This window comes from Sturnus vulgaris, unplaced genomic scaffold, assembly GCF_052056855.1.
Source record: "Sturnus vulgaris isolate bStuVul1 unplaced genomic scaffold, bStuVul1.hap1 Scaffold_521, whole genome shotgun sequence".
In the NCBI taxonomy this organism is placed as follows: domain Eukaryota; kingdom Metazoa; phylum Chordata; class Aves; order Passeriformes; family Sturnidae; genus Sturnus; species Sturnus vulgaris.
This window is the reverse complement of record NW_028276515.1, coordinates 456,936-470,300: the sequence shown is the minus strand read 5'-3', so window position 1 is coordinate 470,300 and position 13,365 is coordinate 456,936.

The window sequence follows — 13,365 nt, the reverse complement described above, 5'->3', positions numbered from 1 at the left end:
AAAATAGAAATAACATTAGTAATATAAATCTATGTATATAATGAATAATAAAAGAATATTGTATATATGATAAATAGAATAGCAATTAAATTGAATATATGAAATATGTCTAGATTATGACTATAAATTAAATATTAAAAATTAGATGATTTTTATATATAAAAGGTTTTTTTTTTCATTTGGTCAGAGGCAGGGCATTTTTAGTTTGGGTCGGGGTTTTTTTGGGGCATTCATTGAGAGGATTTTATGACGGGTGGGGACTCTGGTGCTTGGAACTCTCTCCCTTCTCTGTCTGTCCCTGACAGGGCGGCAGTGCCGGGCTGAGTTGGGCGGCAGTGCTGCCGCCGTGTGGACACAGGCGGGTACTGCACCGTGCCCCTCTCAGGATGGCGGAAGGGCCCGCGGGCCGGGACCCAGCCGTGCGGCAGCGCTCAAGATGGCGGCCGGTCTAGGACCCCGGCGGATAGGCGTTTACATAAAACGCCTGCCCGCGCCTGCCGACGCCCTCACGCCCGCGGCACCGCGAACCGCGCGGCCGTTGTCGGCACGCTCTGGAACGTCCGGGAAAATTGGCGGCGAGCGGATCGGCGTCGGCGATGTAATCAGGCATCTTATGCCTACACACCGGGGTCCTGATTTTTTCCCGCCCTTTCTGCCGCCATTTTGGGAAGGTCAGGCGGGGTGCCGCCCGAGCCGCCATTTTGAGAGTGCGGACACGCTCAAGATGGCGGCCGGTCTAGGACCCCGGCGGATAGGCGTCTACATAAAACGCCTGCCCGCGCCCGCCGGCGCCCTCACGCCCGCGGCACCGCGGACCGCGCGGCCGTTGTCGGCACGCTCTGACACGTCCGGGAAAATTGGCGGCGAGCGGATCGGCGTCGGCGATGTAATCAGGCATCTTATGCCTACACACCGGGGTCCTGATTTTTTCCCGCCCTTTCTGCCGCCATTTTGGGAAGGTCAGGCGGGGTGCCGCCCGAGCCGCCATTTTGAGAGTGCAGACACGCTCAAGATGGCGGCCGGTCTAGGACCCCGGCGGATAGGCGTTTACATAAAACGCCTGCCCGCGCCCGCCGGCGCCCTCACGCCCGCGGCACCGCGGTCAGCGCGGCCGTTGTCGGCACGCTCTGAAACGTCCGGGAAAATTGTCGGCGAGCGGATCGGCGTCGGCGATGTAATCAGGCATCTTATGCCTACACACCGGGGTCCTGATTTTTTCCCGCCCTTTCTGCCGCCATTTTGGGAAGGTCAGCCGGGGTGCTGCCCGAGCCACCATTTTGAGAGTGCGGACACGCTCAAGATGGCGGCCTCTCTAGGACCCCGGCGGATAGGCGTCTACATAAAACGCCTGCCCGCGCCCGCCGGCATAAAAATAAATATGCATAAATATAAACATAGACATAAACATGCACAAACGTTAACCTGCATAGATATAAACAATAACATAAACATAAACATAAACATAAACATGCAAAAGAATAATAATAAATATAAATATAAATATAAATATAAATATAAATATAAATATAAATATAAATATAAATATAAATATAAATATAAATATAAATATAAATATAAATATAAATATAAACATAATTAGAAATAGAAATACAAACATTAATAAAATCAGTGAGAAATGGGGTAAAATCAGTGAGAAATGGGGGGGAAAAACCATGAAAAATGATGGAAAAATCAGAGAGAAATGGGGGAAAAATCGGTGAGGAATGGGGAAAAAGATCATCGAAAAATTGGGAAAAATCAGTCAGAAGTGGGGGATAAAAATCAGTGAGAAATGGGGGGAAAAGTCAGTGAGAAATGGGGGAAAAATCAGTGATTAATGGGCGGGAAAATGCATGAAAAATGGGGGGAATAATTCAGAGAGAAATGGGGGCAAATATCAGTGAGAAATGGGGGGGAAAATCAGGAAATATCCATGAAAATTGGGGGAAACATCCATGAAAAATGGCGGAAAAAATCAGTGAGAAATGGGGAAAAATGGGGAAAAAGGAGTGATAAATGGGGGAAAAAATCAGTGAGAAATGGGGAAAAATGGGGAAAAAATCCACGAAAAATGGATGGAAAAATCCATGAAAAATCAACGGAAAAATCAGTGAGAAATGGGGAAAACATCATGGTGAAATGGGGAAAAAATCAGAGAGAAATGGGGAAAAATCATTGAAAAATGGGGGATAAAAATCAGTGAGAAATGGGGGGAAAATGGGGAAAAACATCAGTGAGAAATGGGGAAAAAAATCTTTGATAAATTGGGGCAAAAATCATTGAGAAATGGGGAAAAAAATCAGTGAGAAATGGGGAAAATTTGGGATAAATCCACGAAAATTGCGGGAAAAAATGCTTGAAAAATTGGGGAAAAAAATCCGAGAGAAAATCCCCGGGAATCCCCGGGAAAATCCCCCCGGAATCCCCGAGAAAATCCCCCGGAATTCCCCGGGAAAATCCCCCTGAATTCCCCGAGAAACTCATCCCGGAATCCCCGTGATAATCCGTCCGCTATCCCCGAGAAAATCCCCCAGGAATCCCCCAGAAAATCTCCCCGAAATCCCCGGGATAATCTCCCCGGAATCCCCGAGAAAATCCGCCCCGAATCCCCTGGAAGATTCCCCCGGAATCCCCGAGAAAATCCCCCCGGAATTCGCCGGGAAAATCCCCCCGGAATCCCCGAGAAAATCCCCCCAGATTCCCCGGAAAATCCCCCCGGAATACTCTGCAATATCCCCCCGGAATCCCCTGGATAATCCCCCCGGAATCCCCGAGAAAATCCCCCCGGAATTCCTCGGGAAAATCCCCCCGGAATCCCCGAGAATATCCCCCCGGAATACTCGGGAAAATCCTCCCGGAATCCCCGAGAAAATCCACCCGGTATCTCCGGGAAAATCCCCCCGGAATCCCCGAGAAAATCCCCCCGGATTCCCCGGGAAAATCGCCCCGGAAAACCCGAGAAATTCTTCCAGGAATTCCCTGGGAAAATCCCTCCGGAATCCCCGAGAAAATCCCCCGGAATCCCCGAAAAAATCCCCCCGGAATACTCGGGAAAATCCCCCCGGAATACTCCTGAAAATCCTCCCGGAATTCCCGAGAAAATCCCCCGGAATTCCCTGAGAAAATCGCCCCGGAATCCCAGTGAAAATCCCCCCGGAATCCCCGGGAAAATCCCCATGAATTCCCCGGGAAAATAATCTCGGAATCCCCGTGAAAATCTCCCCGGAATCACCGAGATAATGGCCCCGGAATACCCGAGAACATCCCCCGGAATTGCCCGAGAAAATCATCCCGTAATCCCCGAGGAAATCCCCCCGGAACACTCGGGAAAATCCCCCCGGAATTCCTCGTAAAATCACCCCGGATACCCCGGGAAAATCCCTCCGGACTCCCCGAAAAATTCCCCCCGGAATACTCGGGAAAATCCCCCCGGAATCCCCGAGAAAATCCCCCGGAATCCCCTGGAAAATCCCCCAGGTATCCCCGATAAAATCCCCCTGGAATCCCCTGGATAATCCCCATGGAATCCCTTGGAAAATACCCCCGGATTTCCTGGGAAAAATCCCCCCGGAATCCCCGATAAAATCTCCCCGGAATCCCTGAGAAAATCCCCCCGGAATCCGCGAGAAAATATGCCCAGAATCCCCGATAAAATCCCCCCGGCATCCCCGAGAAAATCCCCCAGGAATCCCCGAGAAAATCCCCCCGGAATCCCCGGGATAATTCCCCGGAATTCCTCGTAAAATCCCCCTGGAATCCCCGGGAAAATCCCTCCGGACTCCCCGAAAAAATCCCCCGGATTTCCCGGGAAAAATCCCCCCGGAATCCCCGAGAAAATCCCCCGGAATTTCCCGGGAAAATCACCCCGGAATCGCCAAGAAAATTCTCCCGAAATACTCGGCAAAATCCCCCAGGAATCCACGGAAAATTCCCCGGAATCCAGGAGAAAATACCCCGGAATTCCCATGAAAATCCCCCCGGAATCTCCGAGAAAATCCCCCGGAATCACCGAGATAATGGCCCCGGAATACCCGAGAACATCCCCCGGAATTGCCCGAGAAAATCATCCCGTAATCCCCGAGGAAATCCCCCCGGAACACTCGGGAAAATCCCCCCGGAATTCCTCGTAAAATCACCCCGGATACCCCGGGAAAATCCCTCCGGACTCCCCGAAAAATTCCCCCCGGAATACTCGGGAAAATCCCCCCGGAATCCCCGAGAAAATCCACCCGGAATCCCCTGGAAAATCCACCGGGAATTCCCCGGGAAATTCCTCGCTGAAACCCCTGGAAAATCCCCCCGGAATCCCGGAGAAAATCCCCCCGGAATTCCCCGGGAATATCCCCTCGGAATCCCCGGGAAAATCCCCCCGGACTCCCCGAAAATATCCCCCCGGAATACTCGGGAAAATCCCCCCGGAATACTCCTGAAAATCCTCCCGGAATTCCCGAGAAAATCCCCCGGAATTCCCTGAGAAAATCGCCCCGGAATTCCCTGAGAAAATTCCCCCGGAATCCCCGTGAAAATCCCCCCGGAATCCCCGGGAAAATCCCCATGGAATCCCTTGGAAAATCCCCCAGGAATCCCCGAGAAAATATGCCCGGAATCCCCTGGAAAATCCCCCTGGAATTGCGGGGAAAATCCCCCCGGATTTCCCGGGAAAAATCCCCCCGGAATCCCCGATAAAATCTCCCCGGAATCCCCGAGAAAATCCCCCCGGAATCCGCGAGAAAATCTGCCCAGAATCCCCGATAAAATCCCCCCGGAATCCCCGGGAATATCCCCCAGGAATCCCCGATAAAATCCCCCCGGAATCCCCCAGAAAATCCCCCCGGAATCCCCGACAAAATCCCCCCGGAATTCCAGAGAAAATCCCCCCGGAATCCCCGACAAAATCCCCCCGGAATTCCAGAGAAAATCCCCCCGGAAATCCCCGACAAAATCCTCCCGGAATACTCGAGAAAATCCCCCCGGAATACTCGGGAAAATCCTCCCGGAATCCTCGAGAAAATCCACCCGGTATCTCCGGGAAAATCCCCCCGGAATCCTCGGCAAAATCCCCCCGGAATCCCCGAGAAAATCCCCCCGGATTCCCCGGGAAAATCGCCCCGGAAAACCCGAGAAATTCTTCCAGGCTTTCCCTGGGAAAATCTCCCCGGAATCACCGAGATAATGGCCCCCGAATACCCGAGAACATTCCCCGGAATTGCCCGAGAAAATCATCCCGTAATCCCCGAGGAAATCCCCCCGGAACACTCGGGAAAATCCCCCCGGAATTCCTCGTAAAATCACCCCGGATACCCCGGGAAAATCCCTCCGGACTCCCCGAAAAATTCCCCCCGGAATAATCGGGAAAATCCCCCCGGAATCCCCGAGAAAATCCACCCGGAATCCCCTGGAAAATCCACCGGGAATTCCCCGGGAAATTCCTCGCTGAAACCCCTGGAAAATCCCCCCGGAATCCCGGAGAAAATCCCCCCGGAATTCCCCGGGAATATCCCCTCGGAATCCCCGGGAAAATCCCCCCGGACTCCCCGAAAAAATCCCCCCGGAATACTCGGGAAAATCCCCCCGGAATACTCGGGAAAATCCTCCCGGAATTCCCGAGAAAATCCCCCGGAATTCCCTGAGAAAATCGCCCCGGAATCCCAGTGAAAATCCCCCCGGAATCCCCGTGAAAATCCCCCCGGAATCCCCGGGAAAATCCCCATGGAATCCCTTGGAAAATCCCCCAGGTATCCCCGATAAAATCCCCCTGGAATCCCCTGGAAAATCCCCCTGGAATCGCGGGGAAAAAGCCCCCCGGATTTCCCGGGAAAAATCCCCCCGGAATCCCCGATAAAATCTCCCCGGAATCCCTGAGAAAATCCCCCCGGAATCCGCGAGAAAATATGCCCAGAATCCCCCATAAAATCCCCCCGGAATCCCCGGGAATATCCCCCAGGAATCCCCGATAAAATCCCCCCGGAATCCCCCAGAAATTCCCCCCGGAATCCCCGACAAAATCCTCCCGGAATCCCCAGAAAATCCCCCCGGAATTCCCGATAAAATCCCCCCGGAATCCCCGGAAAATCCCCGCGGAATTCCGGTCCATTTCTGTAGGAGAATAGTTTGTAAGGATAGTGCAGAAGGCACTAGTTGCCAACGAGTTACAGCTGTACTGACTAGCAAGGAGTGGAAACAGCCTTGCCTGCCCAGTGAGGCTGGTTGTTATAAAAGCGTGGGTCAGCTGGCTGCCAGTTTCACTAAGCACAGCTCCAGCTGGAGGTGCAGAGCCTGCTGCAGTGTGGGCTGGAGCCTGCTGGCTGTGCTGCGAGGAGGAAGGGACACGTGGCCGTGCAAGGGATGGACAAGGTGAGAGGATGCTGTGTGTGGGACAGACAGGCTCAGGTGGCTGGGGAAGGGACAGGCTGGGGTTTAGCCAGTCGTACAGAGGAGAGGAGGAGTCGGTGCTGTGTGGAGCTGCCTGTGAGAAAAGGAGTCAGAGTTGCCTCAAAGAAATCTGTGGAGAGAAGGCATGAAAAGTGTGTAATGAAAGACTAATGTTGGTGCCTGTCATGTCTGTCTTGATATAATTGCTACACGTTTTCTCGGAATGCTTGAATTTAGACATAAAATGAAAACTTTCTTGTAAGAAAGGAATGCATTTCTCACCAAAGTGGTGTAGGGTGGGGGATCACAACTCCCAGATGGCCTGGAAGCGGAACGGCCACAGGGGTTACTGTAACTGGGCCTCCAGTACCAAAGCCCCAGTGGGTTTAAAGGCTAGAGCTGGGCTGGGATTAGCACGGGCTATGCAGCTGGGCTCATGCACAGGTCTGTCAGCACTCCTACCCGAGGACAGTCCCTCACCTAGGGAGAGGTTCTAGGCCTGGAGATGAGGCTGAGTTTGGGAAGGGTGATGAGGACATGGTTAGGGAGGGATGTAAATGCATCTCAAAAGACTTAATTTTGAGGGGTGGCAAGCATTAGCTATAAACCAGTAAGTATTTACAGCTAAAGGCTGGAGGTGGGGGCTGTCTGAGGAGGACAGGACTGTTTAAGGCTGAAGTTGGAAGAGAAACCTTGGTGAAGCTTTTGCGTTAGAAACGGCCTCACCTGCCAAATCAGATTTTTGTCCTCAGGATTGCATGAGTGAGGATGCCACAGCCAAGGAAAAGGTTCAGGTTTGGGAGGCAAAGGCGAGTTAGGCAGGGCTGCAGGGCTGGGGCTTGGCTGTTTCCATACTGCTCAGGGCAGCAAAGGGTAGCTGGCTCACTGGGCCTTGGATCTAGAACTCTTTCTGGAACAAGGTGGAGAGCTGAGGTTCATGCAAGGAAGGGGCCAGGAATTCTTTGTCTGACTGGAAAATGCCAGAGGGGCAGTGTGTGACTCGGATAGGATGATATGTTCGTCTGGCGAGAGTCACAAAAGAATATTTTGGTTTACTGATAACTGGGCAGCTCAGAAGTTACTACTTGACTTAGTTGCTGCTCCCATCTGTTGCACACATAAACAGAGCAAAGCAGACGAATTCTCTCGGAGCCTGAGGTCTTTGACTGGCCCTCCAAAAATGCTGCCCGCTAAAAAACAGACGTGGGGGAGGAAAGTTGTCAGATACAATAGAGCAAGAAAAGGACACGGGCTTCAAAGTGCCCTCCAGCAGACCATGGAAGTGACCTGTCTGGAAGTGAAACCAGCAGTCTGCTTCCCCAGCCTCCTGGAAGCCTCTAACAGCTACACAGGCAGTGAGGGGAGAGAACAATTCAACCTCAAAATAATTTTCAGTAGCGTTCTGCACTGCTGTTAAAAATACTGCAACCAGGGAATGTGGTGTGGTGATAACTATTAGGCCTGTAAGTCTGGTAACTGGGGCTTTTAGCTCAAACATCTCGGTATGGCTACTTTGAGCCTTGTAAAAGCTGCGTTAAGTCCAATTTCTTGGGTAGTTCTACTAGCTCTAGCCTTGCTTTTCATCCCCTCAGTAACAAAGCAACTCCCTCTCGAGAATGTTATTTACTTTCCATATGATGTGCCTACCGATTTCTGGAATTGCAAATGTCTTTGGATACATGCGTAAATTGAAGTTTCAAGAAAGCTGTCAAGCTAAAACAAAGGCTTGCCATAATGCAGAAGAAAATGTTTTATGGAAGAACTGAGAGGTCCCTACCTGGGCATAGAATTTGCTATACGAAGGTGTGTTCCAAACGGATCTGCCATCTAAACAAGCAGAAAAATAGTTGGAATGTAGTGAGTTCAATTTAACTATTGCTAGAAATAGGAATTATTAGCAGAGCTTGGAGCATGATATCACTAGCAGCAGTAAGACGCTTTTAGCTTGCTTCTCATCAATTACTTGTCAAAAGCATTTGTACCTAGTGTGTAGCAATTAATATTTCCCCATTTTCTTCCCCCCCGCCCCCCAGTCTCAGGTACTCCTTTTATTTTACCCTTTTCTGTCTTGTAACATCACCTTCCTTTATTTTATTCTATCTTCTGTTCTCAGAACATCGCAGCATCCTCTGTCAATGTGAAAGCATTTGTTCATCCTGTCTTGGAATGGCTGTCAATGTTGCCCTCTTCTGGATCACTTTTTTTTTTTTTTTTTTTTTTTTTTTTTTTTTTTTTTTTTTTAACAATATGTTGCTAAATGTCAGGAAAATTAATCCACAAACACCAGCGGTTTATGTCCAAAAAGGAAACAGAGGAGTCCTTTTTGCTTTATTCGAATAAAGGGAGAGGCCATGGGACATTCCCCTGGGATCTCTCAAATTTTTGGAGGACGCAGCCTCCTTTTTATCCTATTTTCCCGGCCGCATTTCCCTCTCTCTTTTCCCATTGGCTGAGGTACTTGAGAGGCACAGACTTCCCGGAACGCCTGATACCTGAAATTCCCCTCTAATGTATAACCCTCCCTTTTAATTTTTAATTCTTCTAGAATTCATAGTTTCCCCCCGTTGCTTCTTTCATCTTTCGATATCCAATTTCATTTATCAGCAGCCCCGCAGTTTGTTTGTAAAGGCAACTATCTCTTTCCATTCATCAATCAGTGGAATCCATCCCATTGTTTCTTTTATCTCTCAGTGCTAGCCTTATCTACAGGCTGATCCACAGCTCATTTGTAAAGACAAATTCAACATTCCTCTCAGCTAATAAATGAGAAGTTAGCTGAAAAAAGTAAAAACTGGATTTTTTTTCCGGTGTGTGTCGGACAATACAGTGGAGAGAATTTGCGGGAGGATGATCGAGGATATCCTATTATAATATCGTTCTCGGACATTTTACTATTTTAGATCATCAGTTGTATTCTGAAAGAAATCTATTTTCATGATATGTGTACGTTTGCACGAAGTTATAGTTAAATATAGCTTGCGGCTGGGCTCTTTAATGACTAGGGGTATTTTTGGTTTTAATTCAATATTTTATGCTTGTGGTGTGTAGTGTGCTGATTTATTTTTTAATGTTATTTACTACGTGCGCTTTTGTTTTTGAGTGAAGGTAACTTTCTGGATGGTTTTGTATTTGAGGCAGAATGAATTGAAGTAGGTTTTTAAAACTGATTTTTCATCTGTACGATGGGGAGTTTAGTAGGGGCAGCTCTGATGGTGGGGGCTTGGTTGTTAATTTTATCAGACGGCTTTTGTTAGATACAGCTTTTAATTCTGGAAAGTTTTTTTTTCTAATGTCGTGCTTTGAAGGTGGTTTTCGAGGATGTATGGTATAGCTTTATTTTGTTTGTAGATGGTGTATGATAAGGGCTATGGTCTATTTATCTAATGCCATGTTTTTTCATTCAGGTGTTGATAAGGGAGTTCTTGAATGGCGTTTTGTGTTGTTTTTGTTTTTGGTGGGGCGTTGTTTTTAAAGGATACCTTGATAAGGTTTGCCGATGGCGTTCTAGGCTGTAGCATAAGGCATAGGGTAGTTTTTGAATTATTTTGTGGTGGCTTTGATTCTTGCCAGTATGTAGTGTTTGTTTGAGGTAATGCTGTGTAGCTAATTTCTGTTTTCTTATTAATATTAGAATTGGAGTGTTGTAGTATATGGGCTGTTATTATATCCTAGGGGTTCTATTTATTTGGTTGGATTGTTTTCTAGTTATGGATAATTTTTCTCAAAAAACCATTTTCAGGATTTCAGGCGTGACACAAAAGAACACTCAGATTGCTGGAAGGGAAACGTGTGCCCAGATTGTCTCGAAGCAGTGCTGCTGTCGGTTCTCGTTCAGTTGTGTCTTCTGAAAATGAGACTGTTGTATTCATTGCGCTGTGCTAAACACTTGTCATTCTCCCAATGCCAGGAAACAGATGAAGCTTGAAGAAAGAGGAAGGAATTTGGAAGCGTACAAACAAGCTGAGAAGAGGTTCGGAGATCAGGGTGCTCACTGGCAGCAGGGGCTGGGGTTAGGGCTGAGCAGGAGCAAAGCCGGAGCACATCAACCTCACCTCGTGTTTTCTCGGGGGCTTTATGGCCCTGGCAAGAGAGAGATGTTCACTGATGAGTCCCAGGCCGAGCCGTGAGCACAGCATGTTGTGTTGGAGCTGGGGGTTTTTTTTGAGACGTTCAGCAGCCACACTCTCTAGTCAAGAGTCCTGAGGTTTGTTGCTGCTCCACTTTCATCCTCATATCCAGCTTCCAGCCCTTTTCTTCTCTCTGTCCAGTGTGTCTTTTGTGTTCCTTTCTTGTCCTGTGTGCTCCCCATCCCATTCCCGTTCCCTACGGAGGGGGAGGGTGTGGAGACTGGGGGCTCCGACGTGGTTTGGGGCACCCCAAGGTCCCTGGGAAAGGGAGCCGGGCTGCGCTGGAGGAGCAGGTGAGTCGGGCATGGGGGGGGGGGGGGGGGGGTCATGCTGGGTGCCAGAACATTGAGAGGGAGGGGTGGGTGTAGAATGCATGAAAAACAGAACCATAAAAAATAGCTAAATATAGTCTAAAAGGAATGTTTAAATGCTTTTTATTTGGGTAGAGGCACGGTTTTTATAGCTAATATAAAAATAAAATATGAAGAATAGAAATAGATTGGTATACATGTAAAATATAATGAAATATAAGTAGCAAATATCTATGAAAAATCTAGTGTATAACAGAAATAATGCAACTATAAGAATATGTATAAATATAAAATAGAGCTATGAGAATGGTAATAAGAATGGGGTAAAACATCAGTGAGAAATGGAAAAAAACCACATGAAAAATGGTGGGAAAATCAGTGAGAAATGGAGAAAAATCAGTGAAAAACGGGGGGGGGGGAATCTTTGAAAAATGGGGAAAAAAATCCGTGAGAAATGGGGGAAAAAAAATCCATGAAAAATGGGGGAATAAATCAGTGAGAAACGGGGAAAAGTGGGGAAAAAATAATTGAGAAATGGGGAAAAAATCAGTGAGAAATGGGGGAAAAGTCGATGAAAAATGGGGGAATATTCAGTGAGAAATGGGGGGGGGGGGGAATCAGTGAGAAATGGGGAAAAAATCCATGGAAAACAGGGAAACAATCCATGGGCAATGGCGGGAACAGAGCGAGCTGTTGTCGCTCGTGCTGTGGGGAAAAAATAAGTGAAAAATGGGGGCAATAATCAGTGATAAATGGGGAGAAAATCAGTGATTAATGGGCGGAAAAATGCATGAAAAATGGGGGGAAAATTCAGAGAGAAATGGGGGCAAATATCAGTGATAAATGGGGAAAAAAATCAGTGATTAATGGGGGGAAAAATGCATGGAAAATGGGGGGAAAATTCAGAGAGAAATGGGGGCAAAAATCAGTGAGCAATGGGGGGGAAAATCGGGAAATATCCATGGAAAAATGGGGGGAAAAAATCACTGAGAAATGGGGGAAAAAATCAGTGAGAAATGGGGAAAATATGGGAAAAAATCCACGAAAATTGCGGGAAAAAATGCATGAAAAATTGGGGAAAAATCAGTAAGAAATGGGGGAAAAAATCCATGAAAAATGGCGGGAAAAATCAGATCGGCGATCGATAGCTAATGCGTGCCTATGGATTAGATCGGCGATCGATTGATCACGACTACCGATCGATTAGATCGGCGATCGATTGCTAATGCCTGCCGATCGATTAGATCGGCGATCGATTGATCGCGCCTGCCGATCGATTAGATCGGCGTTCGATTGCTAATGCCTGCCGATCGATTATATCGGCGTTCGATTGCTAATGCCTGTCGATCGATTAGATCGGCGATCGATTGGTAATGCCTGCCGATCGATTAGATCGGCGATCGATTGCTAATGCCTGCCGATCGATTAGATCGGCGATCGATTGCTAATGCCTGCCGATCGATTGCCTCGGCGATCGATTGCTAATGCCTGCCGATCGATTATATCGGCGATCGATTGCTAATGCCTGCCGATCGATTAGATCGGCGATCGATTGCTAATGCCTGCCGATCGATTAGATCGGCGATCGATTGCTAATGCCTGGCGATCGATTAGATCGGCGATCGATTGATCGCGCCTGCCGATCGATTAGATCGGCGATCGATTGCTAATGCCTGTCGATCGATTAGATCGGCGATCGATTGCTAATGCCTGCCGATCGATTAGATCGGCGATCGATTGATCGCGCCTGCCGATCGATTAGATCGGCGATCGATTTCCAATGCCTGCCGATCGATTGCTAATGCACACTATTTGCACACTCCTTGCACACCCTTTGCACTCGTACAGATGCAGGAGGTTTCTCAGTTCTGGTCGGGGTTTCTTGGGGCGTTCATTTCGGAGGATTTCCTCAAGGATTGGGACACTCCTTGATTCCATCCCTTGCCTGTCTCCCAAGCGCCACCCTGTGGGCAGAGCGCGGTACTGCGCGCCTGCCTCTCCCAAGATGGCGGCTCGGGTGTCGCTCCCCGACCTTCTAACTCTGGCTGCAAAAGGAGGGGGGCACAGCAAGGAGCCCGCTCGCTCTAGTGGGATGCCTGCGCACGACGCCGACACCGATGCCACGGGTGCGATTTTCGGCGGCGTTTCCAATCGTGCGGACATCTCCTTCAGCCCGCTTCGGCCCGGGGAAGAGGGGCGGGGCCGCCAGCGATGGTCCCGGCGCAGCCCGGGCAGGCTCGGGGCGGAGCCGGGGCTTGGCGAGGCGGGGCACGGAGGTCCCGGGGACGGGACCGGGCGGGGCCGGGGCGGTGCTTTAGGGGCGGTCCCCAGTGGTCCCGGGCGGCACCGGGGGCGGGGCCGGGTGATCCCGGAGCGGTACCGAGCTGTGCTGGGGACGGTGCTGCAGGGGCGGTGCCGGGCCCGCCTCAGGGTGATTGAATGCCCAGAAATCGCCTCCTCTGCCCCGTGCTCACACTGAGCTGCGGGCTGCAGCGTGCTGTCGGAGCTCCGCACACAGCACGGATTTGGGCTTCCCCTCCTCTCAAACCCTCTCC